Here is a 10,774-nt window from a genome sequence, read left to right on the forward strand (position 1 = left end):
GCACAGAGAAAACGCCGAGCCGACGCGCGAGCTCCCTCTGCGCCCCCCCGCCCCCCGGTACCCAGGGAGGGCGCGTACACAGCCTTTACACGTTTCACAGCCCTGGCGACTCCGAATTCTGGGTTACTTCTGATGGCCTTCCCGACTGCACGGAGCCCCCGGGGCGGCTGTGTGCCGTGTGCGCGCGCGGATGTGCGTGCGTGTTTAAAACGCTTATTGGTAGGTAATCAGCAGCTGATCAGACATAGTAATCCAATAATCTTTTTGAATACATGCGATTTTTCGTTAAAGGTAAATTTTTTAAAGGAAGAAAACGAAAGCTATCGATTCCTTGCACAAATCCCTGGTTCCCAATTTCGGTTCCAGGGAACCGCAGAGCTGCGCAGCCCCCCGCCTGGCCAAACTTTCCCTTTCCCCGAGACTCGACCGAGGCGCAGATGGTCACTGGGTGACTGAGCACGATCCCATTTGCACGCGGGTGTGTAAAAGAGGGGAGGTGTGGGCAGGCGCAGCACAGAGAGGGAAATCGGGTAGCTGGAAGCCTCCCGGAGTCCCCGGGAAGCCGGGCGGGACGCGCAGGGCGCCCGAGGGCGAGAACCGGGGGTCCGACCTCCGCCGCGCCCCGGAGCCTCGGGGCCCCCGCCCTCGGGCTGGACCCCTGCCCGCCGCCCCCACCCCCGCCCGCCCGCGCTCACCCCACCCCCGTTTGCCTGGATGTCCGAGTAGCCCCAGGTACTGGTGCCCATCCCTGGGCCCGGGGTCCGGGCGGAGGCTGGACCCTGCCGGGAATCGAACTCCGCTGCCCCCGGGAGTACTCACCTCGGGCGAGGCCCTGGCAAATGGAGGCTCAGAAGCGTCAAGTTTCCTCTCCCAGCCGTTGTGCCAGATTCCCCTCCTGCCTGCAGCTCCTCTCGGCAGGCTCGCCTCCCTCCCTCCCTCTCTCTCCCTCTCCCTCTCCCTCTCTCTCTCTGTCACACACGAGGATTACTTGTGACTTTTAGAGGCAAAAGCTTGCTTATTCAGAAGAGAAGGGGGGGGAGGGAAGGGAGGCGGGAGGGAGGAGAGGGAGAGAGGGAAATAGGAAGGAGGACTGAGAGGAGGTGGAGAATCCGAGGTAGTGAGGGCGTAGGTAGAGGAGGAGGAGGAGGAGGAGGAGGAAGAGGAGGAGGTGGAGGGGTGGGAGGGGTAGGGTGGAGTAACCCCGGATGGGCTGGGATGGGACGGCGAGGGATAAATTGCTCCCCACCCAGCTGCAGCGCGACGCCCCCAGCGTCCCGGGGGAGCCGGTGCGTCAGCTCGCGGCGGGCCGAGGCGGGGCGGTACAAAAGCGCCGCGGGACCCCCTTCCCCGGCTTCCACCCCGGCCGGCCGGGCGCCGGAGGCCGCCGCGCTCCCGCTCGCACGGCGGACGGCTCCCCTGCGCCGGGACGGGGGCGGCCCTCGGGGGATTCCAGGCTGCTCGGAACTTTGCACTGCCGCGCGCAGGGCCAGCTTCGCCTGCGGCTCAGACCCTGGAAGCCCGCGCAGCCCGCGCAGCCCCCGCAGCCCCCGCGCGTCCGCACCCAGACTGCGGCACCCCCTTACCCCGCGCGCGGGCCACGCTCCCACCGGCCGCTCCCAGGCCGCCCCGGCTCGGCCTTAGTCCCGCGAGCCTGCTAACGTCTGGGGCCCCCCTCCGCTGGCGTTACGGAGGGAGGGGTGGGTGGGGGTGGGTGGGTGTGTAGCGCGCACACTCAAGGCTAGGAGGATGTGAAATCCCGGCACGAAAAAGTAGCTTCGGTCTCCTGCAGCTTGGAGCCCACGACCAAGTCCGATCATACTCAGTATTTGAGATTCCGCAGCAGCCAGGACCGAGGCGCGAGCTCACCGGATCATTTCAACCGAGCTTCCATACAGCAAGGACTGTTTGCTGTTGTTGTTGTTGTTATTATTATTATTATACCCGAGAATAGGCTTTACAAAATAAAGGATAGTTGCCGAGAAAGAAGGGGGCACATTTTAGCCATGGTCAGGAACCAAAAGTTGTTGAAAGGGTTTTTCTTTTCAACTATAGATGAGAGCATCTATAAGGGATAAAGGTGGACGTCTCAGACTGGTACAAAACCGTTTTATTACGTGACGGGATTAAAAAACAGGCGCATGCTTTTCGGCACAGACGACCCATTAGTTCTGTTAAATGCATTAAGCCAACCCAATGGAATGATTACATGGCAGGCTTTAGTGCACAAACATGGGACTACTACAGGGGTGCGCACAAGCGTGTATAGAATTCTCTGTGTACACACACACACACATACACACACACACACACACACACTTACAAAGAGAAAAGTTTGAACACCAGCACCCTAAACTAATAAAGAAGTCTATTTTCTCAGAGTAGTCTTGAAACAAGGTAATTATCCTCCGCATTTCCTCGCTGACCTGTAGACGCGACATTACAGTCCTAGAATAGGCTACCAGGATCCACATAATTCTGCTTACATTTATCGTGGATGGCACGTCATAAAATGCCAAAGGGGGAGGGGAAAAACCCTGAGAGGCGGGCAGAAGAAGGCTTTTATTAACAATTATATTAACCCATAGCAGTTTAATTTAAATAATAGCAATGATGTCACGGTCACCATCCTCCTTCTCCCACTGCAGTGAAACTACTGGATGGTTTGGTGAACAATGCATTTGTATATTTAGTTAAGGGATTAGAATTGCTGTGCAGTCATATACCTATCCCGTGGCATTAAAAAAAAAAAATCTCTGAATGTTAGATTGCTCGACATTTGGCAGCTTTTAGAGCCCATTTACCTGCCAGATCTTGCTCCAGACTACGGAGGATGCAATGCTGCTGGTTTGTGGCCCCCATAGTTTTGAAGGAAAATGGAACCAACGAAGTTGTTCTTTAAAAACTGTTGGCTGCAGGCGAATGAAAATATTTCCCCTGAGCAAAAGGAGCCGGCGTGCAGCCTTAGTTTAAACAATTCTTTTGCAGAGCGGTGGTAGGAGAGGCAGGAGGAAGTGCGCAGCCCCCAGCCCAGCCTGCACGAGTGGGTCGCTCGGCTCCCAGCGCAGCCGCTGCATCAGCACCCCAGCTGTCGCGCACCCGCGCGCGGGTCCGAGCTGGCTTTCTGAGGGTGAGAGTACAGTCTCCGTGATTCAGCCACACATTCAGAAGTGGGTATTTGTGTAAGGGCAACATTCAGGATATAGTTCAAGGGTATGACGGAGAAAGAACTCATTTTTGCGTTATTTAACAATTGCTTAATAATTAAATTGCTCTGCTTGTTGAATACAATTTTAGAGAATTTGCTTCTTTCTTTGAAATTATTAGCCACCGTTTGCTTCTAATCCTGAGGCCTCAGGATCAGGGTCTCTGGAGGAGGGGGAGCGGGCTCAACAAGGTACAGCTCTGAGATACGGAACAATTAATGTTAAAGCAAGTAGTGGATTGTCTGTTAGGCAGAGGATGACAGAAGAAATTTTGGTGATGTTTAAATAGGGCTTAACGTGCAAAACTTTTCTTCTTTGTATTTTAAACAGTCAACTTTATAAATTACGTCCCCCCCCACTAAATCATCTGTGACAACCTTGGAGATTTTGTCTTCCTCACTAGCAAAATGCCCCCAAATGCCTGAATTCGACACCCAATAGCCACTGATGCCCCAAGGATGTACGGCCTGCCCCTCTCGAAGGTTTGAAACCCTTTACCAGGATACCAGGAAAACCCCAAACGGAAACTGGTTCACTCGTGACTGCACTGATGAGTTTGCCCTATGTTTATCAGTCTTTTAAGTACCATGTGATTAGACTGGAAAGGTAACTTGAAAACACAACCTGATTCTGGGCAAAATCATTTGTCCTTCTGGCATGAAAACACAGTTATATCTCCAAGTTCCTCCCAGGAACAGACGGCTGCATGTCAGGGCTGGTCCCTTCCCAGATCACTACAGGATCTTCAGCTGGCAGATGAGATCCAGCAAATAGAAATCGTGAAGAAACTCCTGTGCGGTTCAAAAAAGAGTGTGTGTGTGGGGGGGTGCTGCTTCCTGGTTCTTTTTGCTAAGGGCTCCGGTGATAACAACCAGGGGCTCCCGCAGCCCCAAGGAAAGCAACAATTCCCTACTAAACATTTTTGACCATGCCATATTTACTGGAACTAGTTTAAACTTTGTTTTAAAATTTTTCCCACAGATCTTACTCTTCTCCCCGCTTATTTTCACAAGATTTTTTTTTTTAAATCTCATTTAGAGGTAGTCCTTGCTGAGGCTGTGCTACAATTAACACAGGGGGACAGGCCGCCCCTGGGGTCATGTCAATATCAGTGTAAGGGGTTTGCTAGTTTTATCTGGCAGCTTTTTTTTTTAACCTCTGTATATGACAGCTACTCTAGAGAGAGAGAGAGAGAGAGAGAGAGAGAGATGAGATTTTTATTTGTGTGATTGCAACTCAAGTCTTTCAAAGCACAAGTTGAATTCAGCAGTTCAAATAAAGGAGTTGGGATGCTCACCCAGACCTCCTGTAAATGACCACCTGGACGCCCAGCGCCTGGCCACTGTGTCTTCACAGTTACTGTCAAAACTCCCCCAAGCCTCTGCTTTTAACCTTCACGTCACCTTTAATGATAGGAGTTCGTCCTTCTGGAACTGAACACTGAGGTTCAAATTCAGCCTTCCTCTTGGTCACCTAAGCATTATTGGCATTTTATCATTCCCAGTTGAGCCCCCTACCCCGAATGGAGCATTTGGCTCTTTAAGGGGCGAACCCTTCCAAAGGTCTATAGCAGTTCAAAGCAGCCCTTGGCGTTGAATTCCATGGAGACAACTATTTGGGGTCCACAAGTAGACTGCCGGTTTGGAGATGGGGATGCCACCATTCCTAAATTTTCTTTCGTTTCTATCTAGCAAAATGGAGTCTGACAGTATCTGCACCCCCCTTCTGCAGCGTGCCCAAACTGGTAAAATGTTTAAAAAATTCTAATGCAGCATGAGTCCCGTGGGCTTGCGTCTTATCAAGAGTCCCGAACTGGCTCTCGTTGGTTGAGTTTTAGAGACCTGCGCCCGCCCGCCGAGGTGACTTTCAGGTGAAAGTACCCAGATGAAGGCGGGGCTCCCTGTCACCTGCGAGGGTATTTTACTGAGAATCTCCTGATTTTCCGCCCCATCTTACACTCAGCCACACTCACGGGGGGGGGGGGGGAATCTGTAGGCTAATAAAAGGCAACTAGCCAGAGATGGGAAGCCTACAGTTTCTACCAAGAGGGGCTTTATCAGAAAACGAGAGAGCAAGCGGGGGCAACCTGCTGTCCGCCCCCCGCCCAGGACTCCAGCCCCCGCGGAGGCTGCGGAGGCTGAGACCTCAGGTGAGCGGCTCGGGAAGGGGAGCTGGAGGCCGGTCTCAGGGCCCCCAGGCCTGCCTCTGGCCCTTCCCTGGGAGTGCTTTGACCCGGGCCGCCTTTCCGCTTGGTCTTTTCCTGCGAAAAACACCTGCTGCCGCGGATCAAGTACACCTGACACCAGATGTAGTCAAAAGAAAAAGGAAAAGAAAAGAGAAAACCCCACCCTCCTTAATTCCGTTTGGTAAGAGCCCCGGCTGCCAAATCCATTACATAATGTCAGCTCAAGCTGACACCTGTGTGGGTGCGGAGCTGGATCGGGTTCTGGCGGCGCATCGGGCCTGGGACGCTGGCTCGGCAGCGCTCGGGCCAAAGGCCAAGGGGAAGAGGAACGAATTTCGGGCTGGAGGGAGGCGCCTCGGCCCGCAGAGGAAGGTGGGGACTGTGTCTTGGAGGGGAGACTTCAAGGGTGGCGCCCCGTGACCGCGCCGACAGAAAGATCAAAGCCGCGGCTTCTCGGTTCCAGAGTCCTCTCCAGGGACATCCGAGGTCCCTCGCTGCTCCAGGCTGGAGTGGGCTCCCTAGGGCGCCCCCTCGGACCTCAGCAAGGGCGGGCTACTCACCTGCTGCGGGGCCTCCGGGAACCCTCACTAACGGCCTGCACCCGCCTCCTGGGTGCGATTGGCGCTGACCTTGGAGGTACCTACGGCGCGGCCTGATGGGGTGCCCCTGCCCCCTGAAGGCGTACCGGTGGCTTTATTAACCTGCCACCATTAAACCAACCCAGGAGAAGCCCGATGCACAATGAGGGCACGTCAGGTATCTTTATTCAGCCCGTCACTGAGCAGCCTGGATAAACGGTGGGTAATGATGCCCTCAATCCCGCTCTCCCAAAGACCCAAAAGTCCAGATCTTTGGGATCTGCACCAATGACTGTGAAAAAAAAAAGTCGGTCCCCCAAACTGTTAGGACATCTACAGTCCTCCCCCACCCCGAAACCTCCTGCTCCCCCCCCAAGGCAAAAGACCTCCGATCGCATAAACCCCTCTGTCGAAAAAATTTCCAAGATTTTTCTCCCAAATAATTATGAGCTCCTCAGGTGACCTTTCCACCCTCCAGAACACCGTATCAAAGGAACTTGTCACGGAGGGTCCCAAATATCCGACCCTCGGCCAGCGCTGTTGGAATCGACCCGGGCTTCGTTTCATGTAATTCTTAGTGATTTAGTTGAGGCCGTGAAGACATGACTGAGTCTCCTCAGTCCCTAGTGGAACATATTTTGGGGGGGGGGCTCTAGTTGGGAAAGAAAACAAACTAGACCTCAAGCTCTTGTGTGTAGCTTGAAAACAAAACAACAACAACCAAAAAAAAAAAAAACACCAAAAAACCCACGCACGCTCAGCAAGAGGTGAGGACCTTCCTTGGCCACTAGCAGGCCCCCCCCCTTCCTCGCGGGTTAAAATCACCAGGGTCGATTTCCTTCCTAGTGTCCTTCTCAGCCACCCCTCCCCTCCCACTCCACCCCACCCCACCCCTGCGCCCGGATCACATCCAGAGGCAGGAGAAACGGCGTCGTTTCTAGTTCTTTGCTCTCCCAATTGCAAAGACATCTGGGCATTTTTAGGTACTCCGTTTATCCACCCTGGATAAATAGTCTTTTATATTCGTGTGCGCCTAGGACGGTGTGGACCTGGGCCCCCTCTGCCCCCGTGGCTATCGGAGTTGGAAAAATACGCCGGGGTTGGGGGGGCGGGGGAGGACCAGTGTGCGAGCGAGCGGGGCCGGGACGCGCGCCGCCCCGCCTGGGAAAGCTGGGGCGCAGAGCCGGGCCCCGCCGAGCCTGCGCTCGCGGAGAGGGTTCTCGTCGCAGCAATTCCGCAAAGCCCCACCCAACAAAAGTTAAAGCGTGATGGCACTATACCTTGCCCCGGGTTACTCAGGCGCCTGTCTCCCATTTTGGACATGCTGGAAGTGTTGGGTTTGGGGAGGTTTGCTTTGGCTGGGTTTGGGTCGCCTATATAAGCCCTGCCGGAGTACTGTACCGGAGAACGCGCCTTGATGGACTCGGGTGCTAATTAACGCGCGGCTAATTTGAGCTTAAGGAGCGGGGGGCGGCCGGCCGCGCGGCGAGCTGCGAGGGCCCAGTGACCTCTAGTGGGCACGAGGGGATCTGCAGCTCCGGCGAGTCTGCACGCGGGGCCCCGGCGCCCTGAAAACTTCTGCGCGCGCCCAGGCCTGGCGTCGCCTCTGAACTGGGCCACCGGGAGCTGCGAGTCCCGGGCTACCGGGGCGCAGGACCTGCGGCAGGCGATGCCGGGCAAGGGGCTTCGCCTCTTACGATGTATCTGAAATCTGAACCCGACGCGTTTATTTGTTGCTTTTTTTTTTTAATTTGAAACACGAGTTTTTGTGTGTGTGTTGTTTTAAGCCACGAGTCGTTATCCACAGTTCCTTGCAGATGGGGAGGGAGAGCCCGTGGAGAGGCCTTGGGAAGTGAGCTTCTAGAACTTTGCTTTGCTTGGAACCTGGGGGAGGGCAGAGCTTTCAGAGCTGGGCGGGGGGGGGGGTATCCTTAGCGAGTGTGTGTGTTGGGGGGAGGAATCCGAATGTGCTTCCGTGGACAAAGTTCCTCGGTCCTCCCCCGACCTGGTTTTTTTTTTTTCCTTAAAAGAGTAAAAACTAAGGAAGACGCTGATTTTGCTAGCAAGAGGGAAGCAGGAGAACAAACGGTGCGTCGAGCAGTCCAGATGCCTTTGTTTCGCACTCCTCAAGCCGATAAGAAGACAACCGCCACCAGGATGCGAGTAACCACAACTCCAAAGAGCCCCCTCGCCTATTAGAAATAAAGAGGAGGGCCGGCAGGGTGCGCCGACCTGGCCTGGTGTCCCTTCCATGCCCGTCACCTGTCCGCGAGCTAAAGGGGCGCACAAGTTTTGGGAGACCTCGCCCCAGCGCCCTGCGAGCCCAGAGCAAACCCTGGGCCATCGTCATGTAGACCAAACGCTCATTTTGTAGAAGAAACACAACTCTGCGTTTTATGTGCCCCCCCCCCCAGCACACCTCAGCAGAACCCAGAGGCTGGAGAGGCCCCAGTAAAATCCCACCACCCGCCACTTCGGGGCTCGGGGTTCCGCCGTCTGACGGTGACGGAGGGGACCTTGTGGACCAGACGGGTCGCCCGGGGCCCGCCCTGGGGGCACCTCCGGATTCCTTAGGCTCCCTTCCCCGCGGGCTCTGTGCCCCCGGGGCGGCGTGGGCCGGAGCTCGGGGTCGGAGCTGCCCGCAGCGGGAGCGAGGGGGGGACCCGTCGCCGGGTGTCGCCTCGCCGGCCGCGGGCCCTCCTCCCTCGGTGCCAGGCTGGTCAGCAGGTGCCCGGGTCTGCAGCTAAGGGCTGGGGGGTTGGGGGGGACACGGGGAACCCGAGGCACCCGAGAGCAGGGCCGGCTCGGGGCGGGTTGCGCGTCGCCTGGACTGCGGGTGTGCGCCTGGCGAGCGGGAGGCGGTGGCGCGGGCACGAGCCGCAGGCAGCGCCCCGGGGCCGTGTCAGGGGGCGGCGGGGGCAGGGGCAGGCTCCTCGGTGGCCGACGGAGTCCGGGCCGCGGCGGGCGGGCGGGCGGGCGGGCACACCTGGGCTGCGCGAGGGAGGAGCACCGCGCGGCCGGGTCTCGCCCTGGCGCCCGGGAGCGTCCAGGGAGCGAGGCGCGCAGGCCGCAGAGCCGCGGACGCAGCCCCCCACCCCCCACCCCGGGGCCGGGTTTCCCAGGCGGCTCCGCAGAGAGAGGGAGCTCCCATCCCCTCCTGCCTCGGCCGAAGACGCCGAGGGGTCCCTGTGAATAGGTCCCTGTGAATGGGACCGTCCAGAGTCGGAAGTGAGCCACGGGGTGCGGCGGCGGCTGCGCTGGGAGCAGGGCTGTCGGACGGCAGCGGGTGCAGGGGGGTGGGGGGAGGAGAGGGGGGCACTGTACCCCAGCAGGGCGACGAACGCGCCTTGAAAATGGACCCACGGGGACCAGAGGTTCCAAAGAGCTGTGTTTCACGGCCGACCAAAGGATCGAGAGCTGCTCAAGTCAAGTGTGAGCGTTTCCCGTCCCAAATTGAAAATATAAGTCACAACCAGAAAGCAATAATAAAACCGCAGCTATTAGCGATAAAAGCGAGTTGCAATAGTTTGTGTGTGTTTGTAAATGCTCTCATCAGTAAAGTAACCAGGAAACAAAACAGTTTTCAATTTTAAAACGTCCAGACGTGAGCCGCATAGCAACAGGGCGTCAGGTGCAGGCATTTTCCTTAACCTCCCCGCCGCCGCCGCGCGGAAGGAGTCCCCTGGGGCCAAGGCTGGGGGGAACCCAGCACCTTAGGAATAACAAGACAAAGCAACACACAAAAACCTGTAGCGCCCCAACCGAGGATCGACTCGCGGCCCTGCCCTCTTTGCTTAAACTCCGTGCCCCCCCCCCCCCAGGAAGTGGCACAAATCATTCTTGGCACCGTTTGGGGCGACCGCACACCTGGGGCCGGCGGTGGGGGATGTATGCCCAGGTTCCCGCAGCTTCCAGGCCGGAGTCCTGCCTGCTGGAAGCCCTCGGAAACTTGAGGACTTACCTTTGGCCACGTGTAGCAGCCTCTTAGCCCTCTCACCAGAGACCAACTGAGCGCCCCTCTTCTCCCCGTAAGCGGGGACTTCCCGAGCGCGGACCCGGGCGCGTCGGGCCCCCGGGGACCCGGGCTCAGGTCGGGGCGTCCCGGTGTCACCTTTGTTGGCGGCGCTCGCAGCAGCTTGGCTCAGCCAACTTCCAAGTGGGTGCCGATGAGGAGCAGCCCCACACTTGTCTTGGGAGTCAAAGTAGCCACCTGCGGGCGCTTGGCAGGCCCCGGCACCCAGGTCACTGCCCCAGCCACCAGGGCAGCGGCGACAGCAACTTGGTATTACTATTAAAGCGGTCGCCTTCTCCTCACATGGCTCACGTTCAGGACCTTTTCCCAGGAAGATTTAGAAAAGACTGGACTTGAAGGGTTGGCCCCTAGAACCTCTGAGAACTTGGCCAACGAGTGGCCACCATCTCCCTCCTCATCTCCCCCCCCCCACGCACTCCACTCAGGCCGCTGGTGGGGGTGTAAAGACTCTAGGGCCCGGGCCACCCCCTTCTACCCAATTCCCAGGCGTCTTCCCGCCTGGCCCGCAGAGAATCGGAGCGGCAACCTTGCCCAAGCAATTTATTTGGAAAATTTGCAAAAAATAAAACATAAAAATAAATCTGGAGTTCGGAGGTGACTGGTGACGTGCGGCCCTGGATGGAGTCAGGGTCGCAAGCTCAGGACGCCCAGGGCCTGGGAGCTCTGGGGCCAGGCTGGGTGCGCGGCCCGGTGGCCCCCAGCCCGCAGGCTCCTGGGAGCTCCGCTCAAGGACGGTGCTGCTGGGTCCTTCTCCCGGATCCCGGCTATTGCAGCC

The sequence above is a fragment of the Nyctereutes procyonoides genome, unplaced genomic scaffold (genome assembly GCF_905146905.1).
Source record: "Nyctereutes procyonoides isolate TBG_1078 unplaced genomic scaffold, NYPRO_anot_genome, whole genome shotgun sequence".
Taxonomy (NCBI): domain Eukaryota; kingdom Metazoa; phylum Chordata; class Mammalia; order Carnivora; family Canidae; genus Nyctereutes; species Nyctereutes procyonoides.